The sequence below is a fragment of the Prionailurus viverrinus genome, chromosome B2 (genome assembly GCF_022837055.1).
Source record: "Prionailurus viverrinus isolate Anna chromosome B2, UM_Priviv_1.0, whole genome shotgun sequence".
In the NCBI taxonomy this organism is placed as follows: domain Eukaryota; kingdom Metazoa; phylum Chordata; class Mammalia; order Carnivora; family Felidae; genus Prionailurus; species Prionailurus viverrinus.
The window spans coordinates 105,554,379-105,569,613 of NC_062565.1; positions in this window are offsets into that span (position 1 = coordinate 105,554,379).

Genomic DNA, 15,235 nt, shown 5'->3' on the forward strand with positions numbered 1-15,235 from the left:
GATACCTGTCAATTTTTTTTTCCTAACAGAGAGCCAAATGGCCCAAAATCATTTATTGAATTCACATCATTTTCCTACTGATTAAAACAGACATTATCTTGTTCTACAATGTTGTATGTACATACATTTTCTTATGTAAAATGACATATTTTCTGTCGATATAATTTTCTTTTTTGTAACTATGCCCTAATTTCTAACATAGATTAATAAACCAATAAATCATGATGCATTGTGTTGGAATCCTGCTAAGTGTTGCTTTACTCCTAAAATGTCACATAAAAATTGACATCACCACTAGTTGAGTGTTCCCATTCAGAGGTATTTATACTCACACTTATTTGTGTTTTCTTTCCACACCTGGTCCTTACATTAACCTTGCTCATTTCCTGTGAAGATTATCCTATGCCAGCATAGATTTTGGGAGGAGAATATTTTTTGTAGATTTTGGGAGGAGAATATTTTTGAGTCAAGTGTTCTAACTGCTCTCCTTTTCTCATGGACTTTTGCCTGCTCAGGCATACACTGGGTTTCTTGTGGTCAGGCTGGCTCTTTGCAAATAGTACGGTCAGTCTAGGCCTGTAGGGGTGTGGATGCTGCCGTCCATCAGATTCTGTAGACCCACTTGTATCTTTGTGTGTCTGTGCCCAACTCGGGGCTGCTGGCTGCATCAGTGCCTTTATTTCCATTTGCTCATTGCTCTGTTCATCTTTCTTAAGTAACATACATAATTTCTTTCCTATGCTGCACTTTTTTTTTAAAAATTTTTTTTAATGTTTTTTATTTATTTTTGAGACAGAGAGAGACAGAGCATGAACGGGGGAGGGGCAGAGAGAGAGGGAGACACAGAATTGGAAGCAGGCTCCAGGCTCTGAGCCATCAGCCCAGAGCCCGACACGGGGCTCGAACTCACAGACCGTGAGATCGTGACCTGAGCCGAAGTCGGATGCTTAACTGACTGAGCCACCCAGGTGCCCCTCCTATGCTGCACTTTTAAGAAAAGTTATAAAGGTCCCTGATCCTTCTATTAGGAAAGGATTTCACATCCCCAGGAGCCCACTACTGCTGCTACGTTGTCTCCTGCTTTTCTGAACTCCTTTCTTCCAAGAGTTCGTAAATTCCACAGCTGTGGCTTTGGTGATGTACGCCTTTAGAGAAACATATCTTTTTTGCTCCCTTCTTTTATCTTCTCAAAAAAGGTTTCTGTGTGGTAGCAGAAATGAAATATTGTTTAAAAAAATACTTTTGTATATAGGCACCTTCTGTGAACAAGATACCAACTTTAGAATTACATATGCATTATTTCCTTTATTAAAAAAAATGCTTATGAGGTAGGTGGTGTTTCATAACAGAAAACAAGAGGTGAAGAGAGGAAATGAAATTTACCTTGAGAAAATATATAGTGTTAGTACTCTCATTCAAACTTGCTCTGTCTTACTCTAGAAATAAAAAACCCTTAATATTCTTCTTTTAGCATTTAGTGTCCGATTATGGATTGAGTTGGGTGAAATGAGTTTTCAATGTAACAAGATTCAAATCTGTCTGATTCATCCCCATTCCACTGAGAGACCAGGGGGTGTGTTTCTCCTTAGCCCTTAGAAATGAGAGTATTTACCTCTTCTCTTTAGCTCTTCTCTTCAGTGGTGTGGATTTTAGTTCTTTATTCTCCTGTTCTAGTTTCAAAATGTGACCTGAGCCCATACGTGGCAAATGCTCTGAGGAAAGGACACGAGGATACCTAAAAAAGGCTCTTCCCACTCTGGAATTTTAGTTGAGCTAGTTCTTTCTGTTTCCAGAGATCTATGGTCTTTAACAATAAAACTTATGTATTTTAGTTGTGTTTTTAAACTAATTTTAGCCATTGTGCATTGGCCTCTCCTAACCTACCCTTCTGCCTACTCAGGAGAATTCTTAGGAGAAGAATTCACAATGATTTGACCAGTTTTGCTGACCTCCTGACAATTATAATGAGTTCAGGTTTTCTAGTCTTTCAGTGTTAGCAGAAAAGTCAGTTGACCCTTAGTGGTAGGAATTTCACTGTTTGTACTCAACCCTCAAATGCATCTAAGAGGACACAAGGGTCTGAAGTAAATTGAGTTATCCTACTATAAGTCCTCATTCATGGCACAGGTTTTATACCCGTGATTCCTGATGCCGGGATGTACTATGGATTATAAACCGTTCCTCTGAACCAGTTCTCCTGAGTATGTTCAATTCTCTTATTAACGTAAAACCTCTTTACACATTTTGTTATTGAACTATCATGTACTAGGGAGAGGATGAACGTACCAACCTCAATTCATCAGTGGGAAAACTTAGATTTCTGATAGGTAATCTGCAAACAATGATCATTAATAGGGTTAATAATTTCACAATATACATACATGCTTCTGCCTACACGAATAACACATCTATACTGCTTTTTACATAGACCCATCTCATTTTACCTTTCCCAAATGAGGTAAGGCAAAGGATTTACTTGAAAAAGAACACACACTCCCTGTGACAGTGGTTTCCGACCATCAGTAGATAGACATATTCTGGTTTGTGTGTGAAAATAAAAATTTCAAGTCCTCACTCCATTGAAATTCAGATTTTGTGGATTTTCAGGAAGGTCCAGAAGTCTGAGATCTGTAGGTGGTCTGCAACCAAACTTTAAGTGATGTCCAATGATGGCTTCCATGTATTGATCCTGGTACTAACGTGGTGTGCGTTTGTGTGTACGTGTGTCTGGGTGTGTCGCTTGTCTCTTTCTATTAAATCGTTATTACAGTTAACTTTTAAAAACTTAACCAATAATCTGTCAACAGCTTTTCAAATTGACTTCACTAGAATTTTCTGATCTTTTTATCTTGGATAATCTGAAATCATTTTTTTTTATGAAATTTATTGACAAATTGGTTTCCATACAACACCCAGTGCTCATCCCAAAAGGTGCCCTCCTCAATACCCATCACCCACCCTCTCCTCCCTCCCACCCCCCATCAACCCTCAGTTTGTTCTCAGTTTTTAACAGTCTCTTATGCTTTGGCTCTCTCCCATTCTAACCTCTTTATTTTTTTTCCTTCCCCTCCCCCATGGGTTCCTGTTAAGTTTCTCAGGATCCACATAAGAGTGAAACCATATGGTATCTTTCTCTGTATGGCTTATTTCACTTAGCATCACACTCTCCAGTTCCATCCACGTTGCTACAAAAGGCCATATTTCATTTTTTCTCATTGCCACGTAATATTCCATTGTGTATATAAACCACAATTTCTTTATCCATTCATCAGTTGATGGACATTTAGGCTCTTTCCATAATTTGGCTATTGTTGAGAGTGCTGCTATGAACATTGGGGTACAAGTGGCCCTATGCATCAGTACTCCTGTATCCCTTGGATAAATTCCTAGCAGTGCTATTGCTGGGTCATAGGGTAGGTCTATTTTTAATTTTCTGAGGAACCTCCACACTGCTTTCCAGAGCGGCTGCACCAGTTTGCATTCCCACCAACAGTGCAAGAGGGTTCCCGTTTCTCCACATCCTCTCCAGCATCTATAGTCTCCTGATTTGTTCATTTTGGCCACTCTGACTGGCGTGAGGTGATACCTGAGTGTGGTTTTGATTTGTATTTCCCTGATAAGGAGCGACGCTGAACATCTTTTCATGTGCCTGTTGGCCATCCGGATGTCTTCTTGAGAGAAGTGTCTATTCATGTTTTCTGCCCATTTCTTCACTGGGTTATTTGTTTTTCGGGTGTGGAGTTTGGTGAGCTCTTTATAGATTTTGGATACTAGCCCTTTGTCCGATATGTCATTTGCAAATATCTTTTCCCATTCCGTTGGTTGCCTTTTAGTTTTGTTGGTTGTTTCCTTTGCTGTGCAGAAGCTTTTTATCTTCATAAGGTCCCAGTAATTCACTTTTGCTTTTAATTCCCTTGCCTTTGGGGATGTGTCGAGTAAGAGATTGCTATGGCTGAGGTCAGAGAGGTCTTTTCCTGCTTTCTCCTCTAAGGTTTTGATGGTTTCCTGTCTCACATTTAGGTCCTTTATCCATTTTGCATTTATTTTTGTGAATGGTGTGAGGAAGTGGTCTAGTTTCAACCTTCTGCATGTTGCTGTCCAGTTCTCCCAGCACCATTTGTTAAAGAGGCTGTCTTTTTTCCATTGGATGTTCTTTCCTGCTTTGTCAAAGATGAGTTGGCCACACGTTTGTGGGTCTAGTTCTGGGGTTTCTATTCTATTCCATTGGTCTATGTGTCTGTTTTGGTGCCAATACCATGCTGTCTTGATGATGACAGCTTTGTAGTAGAGGCTAAAGTCTGGGATTGTGATGCCTCCTGCTTTGGTCTTCTTCTTCAAAATTCCTTTGGCTATTCGGGGCCTTTTGTGGTTCCATATGAATTTTAGGATTGCTTGTTCTAGTTTCGAGAAGAATGCTGGTGCAATTTTGATTGGGATTGCATTGAATGTGTAGATAGCTTTGGGTAGTATTGACATTTTGACAATATTTATTTTTCCAATCCATGAGCAGGGAATGTCTTTCCATTTCTTTAAATCTTCTTCAATTTCCTTCATAAGCTTTCTATAATTTTCAGCATACAGATCCTTTACATCTTTGGTTAGATTTATTCCTAGGTATTTTATGCTTCTTGGTGCAATTGTGAATGGGATCAGTTTCTTTATTTGTCTTTCTGTTGCTTCATTGTTAGTGTATAAGAATGCAACTGATTTCTGTACATTGATTTTGTATCCTGCAACTTTGCTGAATTCCTGTATCAGTTCTAGCAGACTTTTGGTGGAGTCTATCGGATTTTCCATGTATAATATCATGTCATCTGCAAAAAGTGAAAGCTTGACTTCATCTTTGCCAATTTTGATGCCTTTGATTTCCTTTTGTTGTCTGATTGCTGATGCTAGAACTTCCAGCACTATGTTAAACAGCAGCGGTGAGAGTGGGCATCCTTGTCGTGTTCCTGATCTCAGGGAAAAAGCTCTCAGTTTTTCCCCGTTGAGGATGATGTTAGCTGTGGGCTTTTCATAAATGGCTTTTATGATCTTTAAGTATGTTCCTTCTATCCCGACTTTCTCAAGGGTTTTTATTAAGAAAGGGTGCTGGATTTTGTCGAAGGCCTTTTCTGCATCGATTGACAGGATCATATGGTTCTTCTCTTTTTTTTTGTTAATGTGATGTATCACGTTGATTGATTTGCGAATGTTGAACCAGCCGTGCATCCCAGGAATGAATCCCACTTGATCATGGTGAATAATTCTTTTTATATGCCGTTGAATTCGATTTGCTAGTACCTTATTGAGAATTTTTGCATCCATATTCATCAGGGATATTGGCCTGTAGTTCTCTTTTTTTACTGGGTCTCTGTCTGGTTTAGGAATCAAAGTAATACTGGCTTCATAGAATGAGTCTGGAAGTTTTCCTTCCCTTTCTATTTCTTGGAATGGCTTGAGGAGGATAGGTATTATCTCTGCTTTAAACGTCTGGTAGAACTCCCCTGGGAAGCCATCTGGTCCTGGCCTCTTATTTGTTGGGAGATTTTTGATAACCGATTCAATTTCTTCTCTGGTTATGGGTCTGTTCAAGCTTTCTATTTCCTCCTGATTGAGTTTTGGAAGAGTGTGGGTGTTCAGGAATTTGTCCATTTCTTCCAGGTTGTCCAATTTGTTGGCATATAATTTTTCATAGTATTCCCTGATAATTGTTTGTATCTCTGAGGGATTGGTTGTAATAATTCCATTTTCATTCATGATTTTATCTATTTGGGTCATCTCCCTTTTCTTTTTGAGAAGCCTGGCTAGAGGTTTGTCAATTTTGTTTATTTTTTCAAAAAACCAACTCTTGGTTTCGTTGATCTGCTCTACAGTTTTTTTAGATTCTATATTATTTATTTCTGCTCTGATCTTTATTATTTCTCTTCTTCTGCTGGGCTTAGGCTGCCTTTGCTGTTCTGCTTCTAGTTCCTTTAGGTGTGCTGTTAGATTTTGTATTTGGGATTTTTCTTGTTTCTTGAGATAGGCCTGGATTGCAATGTATTTTCCTCTCAGGACTGCCTTTGCTGCGTCCCAAAGCGTTTGGATTGTTGTATTTTCATTTTCGTTTGTTTCCATATATTTTTTAATTTCTTCTCTAATTGTCTGGTTGACCCACTCATTCGTTAGTAGGGTGTTCTTTAACCTCCATGCTTTTGGAGGTTTTCCAGACTTTTTTCTGTGGTTGATTTCAAGCTTCATAGCATTGTGGTCTGAAAGTAAGCATGGTATAATTTCAATTCTTGTAAACTTATGAAGGGCTGTTTTGTGACCCAGTATATGATCTATCTTGGAGAATGTTCCATGTGCACTCGAGAAGAAAGTATATTCTGTTGCTTTGGGATGCAGAGTTCTAAATATATCTGTCAAGTCCATCTGATCCAATGTCTCATTCAGGGCCCTTGTTTCTTTATTGACCGTGTGTCTAGATGATCTATCCATTTCTGTAAGTGGGGTGTTAAAGTCCCCTGCAATTACCACATTCTTCTCAATAAGGTTGCTTATGTTTATGAGTAATTGTTTTATATATTTGGGGGCTCCGGTATTCGGTGCATAGACATTTATAATTGTTAGCTCTTCCTGATGGATAGACCCTGTAACTATTATATAATGTCCTTCTTCATCTCCTGTTATAGCCTTTAATTTAAAGTCTAGTTTGTCTGATATAAGTATGGCTACTCCAGCTTTCTTTTGGCTTCCAGTCGCATGATAAATAGTTCTCCATCCCCCCACTCTCAATCTAAAGGTGTCCTCAGGTCTAAAATGAGTCTCTTGTAGACAGCAAATAGATGGGTCTTGTTTTTTTATCCATTCTGATACCCTATGTCTTTTGGTTGGCGCATTTAATCCATTTACATTCAGTGTTATTATAGAAAGATACGGGTTTAGAGTCATTGTGATGTCTGTATGTTTTATGCTTATAGTGATGTCTCTGGGACTTTGTCTCACAGGGTCCCCCTTAGGATCTCTTGTAGGGCTGGTTTAGTGGTGACAAATTCCTTCAGTTTTTGTTTGTTTGGGAACACCTTTATCTCTCCTTCTATTCTAAATGACAGACTTGCTGGATAAAGGATTCTTGGCTGCATATTTTTTCTGTCTAGCACCCTGAAAATCTCGTGCCAATTCTTTCTGGCCTGCCAAGTTTCAAAGGAGAGATCAGTCACGAGTCTTATAGGTCTCCCTTTATATGTGAGGGCACGTTTACCCCTTGCTGCTTTCAGAATTTTCTCCTTATCCTTGTATTTTGCCAGTTTCACTATGATATGTCGTGCAGAAGATCGATTCAAGTTACGTCTGAAGGGAGTTCTCTGTGCCTCTTGGATTTCAATGCCTTTTTCCTTCCCCAGTTCAGGGAAGTTCTCAGCTATGATTTCTTCAAGTACCCCTTCAGCACCTTTCCCTCTCTCTTCCTCCTCTGGGATACCAATTATGCGTATATTATTTCTTTTTAGTGTATCACTTAGTTCTCTAATTTTCCCCTCATACTCCTGGATTTTTTTTATCTCTCTTTTTCTCAGCTTCCTCTTTTTCCATAACTTTATCTTCTAGTTCACCTATTCTCTCCTCTGCCTCTTCAAGCCGAGCTGTGGTGGTTTCCATTTTGTTATGCATTTCGTTTAAAGTGTTTTTCAGCTCCTCGTGACTGTTCCTTAGTCCCTTGATCTCTGTAGCAAGAGATTCTCTGCTGTCCTGTATACTGTTTTCAAGCCCAGCGATTAATTTTATGACTATTATTCTAAATTCACTTTCTGTTATATTATTTAAGTCCTTTTTGATCAGCTCATTAGCTGTTGTTATTTCCTGGAGATTCTTCTGAGGGGAATTCTTCCGCTTGGTCATTTTGGATAGTCCCTGGCGTGGTGAGCACCTGCAGGGCACTTCCCCTGTGCTGTGGTGTATAACTGGAGTTGGTGGGCGGGGCCGCAGTCAGACCTGATGTCTGCCCCCAGCCCACCGCTGGGGCCACAGTCAGACTGGTGTGTGCCTTCTCTTCCCCTCTCCTAGGGGCGGGATTCACTGTGGGGTGGTGTGGCTCGTCTGGGCTACTTGCACCCTGCCAGGCTTGTGATGCTGGGGATCTGGCGTATTAGCTGGGGTGGGTAGGCAAGGTGCACGGGGGCAGGAGGGGCAGGCTTAGATCACTTCTCCTTAGGTGATCCACTTCAGGAGGGGCCCTGTGGCAGCGGGAGGGAGTCAGATCCGCTGCCGGAGGTTTGGCTCCGCAGAAGCGCAGAGTTGGGTGTTTGCGCGGAGCGAGCAAGTTCCCTGGCAGGAACCGGTTCTCTTTGGGATTTTGGCTGGGGGATGGGCGGGGGAGATGGTGCTGGCGAGCGCCTTTGTTCCCCACCAAACTGAGCTCTGTCGTCAGGGGGCTCAGCAGCTCTCCCTCCCTTTGTCCTCCAGCCTTCCCGCTTTCTGAGCAGAGCTGTTAACTTATGACCTCCCAGACGTTAAGTCGCGCTTGTTGTGGGAACACAGTCCGTCAGGCCCCTCCGCTTTTGCCAGCCAGACTCGGGGGCTCTGCTTGGCCGGCGAGCCGCCCCTCCGCCCCGGCTCCCTCCCGCCAGTCCGTGGAGCGCGCACCGCCTCGCCGCCCTTCCTACCCTCTTCCGTGGGCCTCTCGTCTGCGTTTGGCTCCGGCGACTCCGTTCTGCTAATCCTCTGGTGGTTTTCTGGCTTATTTAGGCAGGTGTAGATGGAATCTAAGTGATCAGCAGGACGTGCGGTGAGCCCAGCGTCCTCCTAAGCCGCCATCTTGCCGCGACCCCCCCCACACACAAAAAATCTGAAATCATTTTTGATAGCTCCAATAATGGAAGACTGTTACTAGGTTTAATTTAACAGTGGGTTGTTTCTATGGCATATGTGTTCTGTATATTTATACTGATTTCCAGAATCTGATTAGATTTCTGGCCATAAAAAATTTGTGTTTAAATATAATGTGCATCTTAGTATCTGAACAGTAGCTAAATATATACAGTTTTAAAAGAAACCAGTGGGATTCTCTAGGTGAAATAAATCAACATTGAAAATCCAGAATGCCAAAAATTATTGTTGTTAAATATTAATGGCAACTGCCTTATAGATTAATTGTGATGCACATATATTGCTCATGAACATGGATAATTTATTTCACTTGAAAATAATCAAATTAATTTTAAAGACAAGAGAGAACATGTAGAGCGACAAAGGTGGATTTTTCTCATATACTGGAGGTTCAGCAGTAAAATCCTGAAACTCTCTGTCCATCTCTGCTGCCAGGGTCTGTGGCATTTCTGCACCAGGGTTTTCTGCCTGCCTTTCAGGGAACGGAGCAAGTCCATTCTCCACTGTTCGCTTTCATGTGTTCCTGAGTGAGACAAGCTGTACTTGGATTTGAGACATTCTGGTGGGAAACTAAACATCACATTGGGTTAAGTCTGATCCAGAGAATGCCCCGGTGCCCAGGTTGTTCTTACACACTGGGAAAAAAGAAATGAACAAAAGATTCAATTCTTACCTACTGACAAGATCAGATCTGAGGATATTGCAGTAACTGGCCAATTAGTCGCTATTGCCATCCTTGTGTTCTGCCCAGTTTTTCCTCATTTATTGAGAGTGGTTTTTCTTTGAACAAAGGAAATTTTATGTGTTTATGCATTTTTTTACACAGCTGAAAATGAGAGATGAAATGGCTAAGGAGACACAGAGGAGTAGTCAAATTTCCTTGTGAAAGTGAAGCACATTCCCATATGTTTCTTCTGCACATAAACACACTTTTTCTTAGAGATGTTATGAAGTGGAAAATAATTTACACTGGCTTTACCATTCCTGCAGTTTGTGTTTGCGTTTTCAGTTTCATTAGTATTTCAGTTTGGTTTAGTTATTTTTTTATACTTCAGAGTGATTTTACAATCAGGGTTTTTTGCTTTTCCTTCTACCAATATCTATTTGTCATCCCAGCTCTGCATCTATAATTTTAAAATAAGACTTATAAACCTAAAGAGGCTAAAGATTGAATAATTACAGGTATGCCATTCCAAACTGTATGAAAACATGCTATATTTAAAAAAATCTCTCTGAGCAGCCATGTCCTCATCAGTAAATATTTGCCCAACGATATCTGATTTGGGGAATTTTTAAAGGACTTCTGTAAACTACCATAGCCCATGCTAGTCTACAACAGGACAGTACACAAGTCGCAGGAGTTTTCTTCTTTTCCAGGTGGCTGACAGCTGAGTTGTAGGGCTAATTACTTAAATTACATCATAATTGCTATGATAAGTTTGTTTTTCCCCCTTGCCATAAAGTGGGAGAGTTAAGGTTCATGGTCATGTGCAGGAGCAACCAGGTCTTAGAGGGGAGGAAAATAAAGGCCAAAAACTGGTGCTTCTCCCAACACTAGAGCTTTACGCCCCCACTTTCTTGAATATTCATTGAAGCAATTTCTCTGCTGTTCCTCCCAGGTACCACTGGAGACTGGAAAGAAAGCAGATGACTGCTGAACAGAATGAAAGCTTTGACAAGATTTTCCAAAAGGCAGATGAAAGATTTTCCCTTGAAGTTCATCTGGGATATGAATGAAGAATAGAATTCTCAGCAACGCAAGCTATTTTATGAAAGCACTTTCAGAAGAAAATATACTGAATTGTACACTTTCATCTTTCATTGTCATTAGCTCATTATTGAAAAACCTCAGTGATTAATAAATATTAATATGCCTCCTTTACATCATTTGCCAGGTCGCCTGTTTTCCATTTGCTGGAATTCCTCAGTTTCTTGGCAAAAGAGGATTCCTTTTTTGTTTTGCAATATAATTAGGGAATAGTTTTTATTTTACCTTCAGAAATTTGAAAGTCTTGAGCAACAAAGGAGGTCTTAAGATGTGATTGATTTTGCATCTTAAAATAGAAACTTGTGGCTCAGTTGGTGAAGTGTCCAACTTTGGTTCAGGTCATGATAGTGTGTTTGAACCCTGCGTGAGGCTGCTGCTGTCAGCACAGAGCCTGCTTTGGAATGTCTGTCCCTTCTCTAGAGGGACAGACATCTCTCTCTCAAATATAAATAAACATTAAAAAAATTAGAAGCCCAGTAATTATAAAAAACTACATGAGTTCTTCTTCACATTTAAGATTTTAATTTTTAGGTAATCAAATGAGTCAAACTTTCATTTTTTAAATTACACATGTAATTATTAATTTTTTAATTTACATCCAAGTTAGTGAGCATATAGTGCAACAATGATTTCAGGAGTAAATTCCCTCATGCCCCTTACCCATTTAGCCCATCCCCCACTCCCACAACCCCTCCGGCCACCCTCTGCTTGTTTTCTATATTTAAGAGTGTCTTATGTTTTGTCCCCCTCCCTGTTTTTATATTATTTTTGCTTCCCTTCCCTTAAGTTCATCTCTTTTGTATCTTAAATTCCTCATATGAGTGAAGTCATATGATATTTGTCTTTCTCTAACTTCACCTAACGTAATAACCTCTAGTTCCATCCACATAGTTGCAAATGGCCAGATTTCATTCTTTTTGATTACCGAGGAATACTCCATTGTATGTATACATATATATATATATATATATATATACCACATCTTCTTTATCCATTCATCTGTCGGTGGACACTTGGGCTCTTTCCATACTTTGGCTATTGCTAATAGCACTGCTATAAACATTGGGGTGTGTGTGCCCCTTCGAAACCGCACACCTGTATCGTTTGGATAGATACCTAGTAGTGCAATTGCTGGGTCATAGGGTAGTTCTATTTTTTGTTTTTTGTTTTTTGTTTTTAATTTTTTTTCAACGTTTTTTATTTATTTTTGGGACAGAGAGAGACAGAGCATGAATGGGGGAGGGGCGAAGAGAGAGGGAGACACAGAATCGGAAACAGGCTCCAGGCTCCGAGCCATCAGCCCAGAGCCCGACGCGGGGCTCGAACTCACGGACCGTGAGATCGTGACCTGGCTGAAGTCGGACGCTTAACTGACTGCGCCACCCAGGCACCCCTATTTTTTGTTTTTTGAGGAACCTCCATACTGCTTTCCAGTGTGGCTGCACCAGTTTGCATTCCCACCAGCAGTGCCAAAGAGATCCTCTTTCTCCACATCCTCGCCAACATCTGTTGTTGCTTGAGTTGTTAATGTTAGCCATTCTGACTGGTGTGAGGTGGTATCTCATTGTGGTTTTGATCTGTATTTCCCTGATGATGAGTGAAGTTGAGCATTTTTTCATGTGTTGGTTGGACATCTGGATGTCTTCTTTGGAGAAGTGTCTATTCATGTCTTTCCCATCTCTTCACTGGATTATTTGTTTTTTGGGTGCTGAGTTTGGTAAGTTCTTTATAGATCTTTGATACTAACCCTTTATCTGATAATGTCGTTTGCAAAGATCTTCTCCCATTCTGTTGGTTGCCTTTTAGTTTTGCTGATTGTTTCCTTCGCTGTGCAGAAGCGTTTTATTTTGATGAGGTCCCAGTAGTTCATTTTGCTTTTGTTTTCCTTGCCTCCAGAGACGTATTGAGTAAGAAGTTGCTGTGGGCAAGATCAAAGAGACTTTTGCCTGCTTTCTCCTCGAGGATTTGGACGGCATCTTGTCTGATATTGAGGTCTTTCATCCATTTTGAGTTTATTTTTGTGTCTGGTGTAAGAAAGTGGTCCAGGTTCATTCTTCTGCATGTCGCTGTTCAGTTTTCCCAGCACCACTTGCTGGAGAGACTGTTTTTATTCCATTGGATATTCTTTCCTGCTTTGTCAAAGATTAGTTGGCCATACATCTGTGGGTCCATTTCTGGGTTCTGGGCTCTCTATTCTGTTCCATTGATCTAAGTGTCTGTTTTTGTGCCAGCACCATACTGCCTTGATGACTACAGCTTTGTAATACAACTTGAAGTCTGGGATTGTGATGCCTCCAGCTTTGGTTTTGTTTTTCAAGATTGCTTTGGCTTTTCGGGGTCTTTTCTGGTTCCATAGAAATTTTAGGATTGCTTGTTCTGGCTCTGTGAAGAGTGCTGGTGTTATTTTGATAGGGATTGCATTGAATATGTAGATTGCTTGGGGTAGTATTGACATTTTAACAATATTTGCTCTTCTTATCCAGGAGCGTGGAATCTTTTCCATTTTTTTTTTTTGGTGTCTTCTTCAATTTCTTTCATAAGATTTCCATAGTTTTCAGTGTACAGATTTTTCACCTCTTTGGTTAGATTTATTCCTAAGTGTTGTATGGTTTTTGGTGCAATTGTAAACGGGATCGATTCCTTGATTTCTCTTTGTGTTGCTTCATTATTGGTATAAAGGAATGCAACCAATTTCTGTGCATTGATTTTATATCCTGCGACTTTGCTGAATTCATGGGTCAGTTCTAGCAGTTACTTCTGAAGGACTGTGGCTTTGACCCATTTCTCCCCTCTGCGGGAGGGTCTCACTGAGCAATGGCCAAATGTTGGCTGCACCCAGGAACACTTGCTGGACTCTGCTGCTGCGGGTGCCCTGAGACTGCAGCCAGGTGCCAGCTCACCCCAGAAAAGGTTCACGAGACAGTGTAGCAGCAGCGTTTCAGGGATTACAGAAAATCACAACACACATCTGGCACCGGGCTTCACCCTTAACGACCTTGTTCCAGCACCAGTGAATGTAGGCATTCTCTGGGGTCTGCTGGGACCAGGGGGCCTCAATAGTCTCTACCAAATGTCCTTCCAGCAGTGGAACCGCTTTTCCCTGTGTGGCCCAAGAACCTCCTGGACCCCACTCTGCTCCTGGGAATCACCCTTCCCACCAGAGCACTGCCAGGTATTGAGCTGCAGAGGTGCAGTCTCTGCACTCCCCTTGTTTACAGTCTTAATGGAATTTAAACCCTCTTTCTCCTTTCTCCTTTCTCCCTTTCTCCACCCGCAAAAGCAGCTCCCTGCCCGCCCCAGCTTCTTGCTCCCCAAGTTCACCTCTCCGTGCCACGTACCTGCTGAATTCTGTGGTTGAGGTTGTGCAGGTTATTATGTTAATCCTCAAAGCAGTTTTCTAGGTGTGCAGGATGGTTTAGTGTTGGTCTGGCTGTATTTCATGGACGCGAGACACACAAAAAACTCCCATGCTGTTCCGCCATCCTGGCTCCCTCCTCCCATTTTTTATTAGTGGAGGGTACACTAAATCATATGGAATGCATCCATCTCATTTGCTTTTTTTTTTCTTAATTGCTTTGCCCAGAAAGTTGACATGAAAGAAAAGCTTATAAACTTCACATATACCTTTTTGGCAGCTTTCTGTATCTTGTTACGCTGAAATAGGTCCTAAAGCAGCACCAAGCTAATGTTATTCCCATTTACATATTTATATAGACTGTTACATCATGTGTCATTAGTGAAAAACTTTCCTTACCACATTAGAACTCAGTTGTCTCTCTAAAACTACCCCCTATAGTCCTGGAAGTGTGTGATTGATTCATTTTCATATATAATCATACAATGTTTACCTTTGCCTGATATTATGTTTCTGAAGGACAAATACTGTGAACTACCTGAGGTAGTATACTCACTATCTGTTGTAACATAAATAATGGGCCAACACATGAATATTGAAACCCATGTTCTCTGTTCTCCTGGAATCTAAGAATGCATCTCTTTGCTTCTTGGCACATAGATCTTTGGAGTTTGTGACAGTACAACCAATGAACTTATTCTTGCATCTGTAATGATATTTTTGATCACTTTTCCTGGTTATACCTCAACTAGGAAATGTTCATGTCATGCTTTAATTGAGTTTGCCTTATATTGTGTTTATCCATGTGTTTTCTAAAGCATCCTTGTGGAACAAAAATATGAAGTAATGCAAAATCCAGAGATATGGGTAAAAGATGCAGGTAACAAAAATATAATTTAATTATTATATCAGCCAAAGAACCTAAAAAGAGAATAGAAATAACTTTCACCCCCAATCAAGATTGAAACTACTCATCAGTAAGAGTTCATTAAAATGAAGAGTTAACTTCTGGTATCAATGTCAGTGGGAAGAATAATTGTGTTGTTGCTCATGGAGAAAGCACAGTTCAAGACTAAGTTTTCCATGAAGAGATTTAATGATTCACCAATTAGCAGAGTTGCCAGAATCCATAACTCATTAAGAGGGAGGGATTAGGCTGATGCTGACCAGTATATCATCTAACAGACTGGTAAAAAGCCTTGATGATTTTACCACACAAAAAAATGGATGCTAAGTGCTTCAACCAGATCAGTGTTACTCAATGT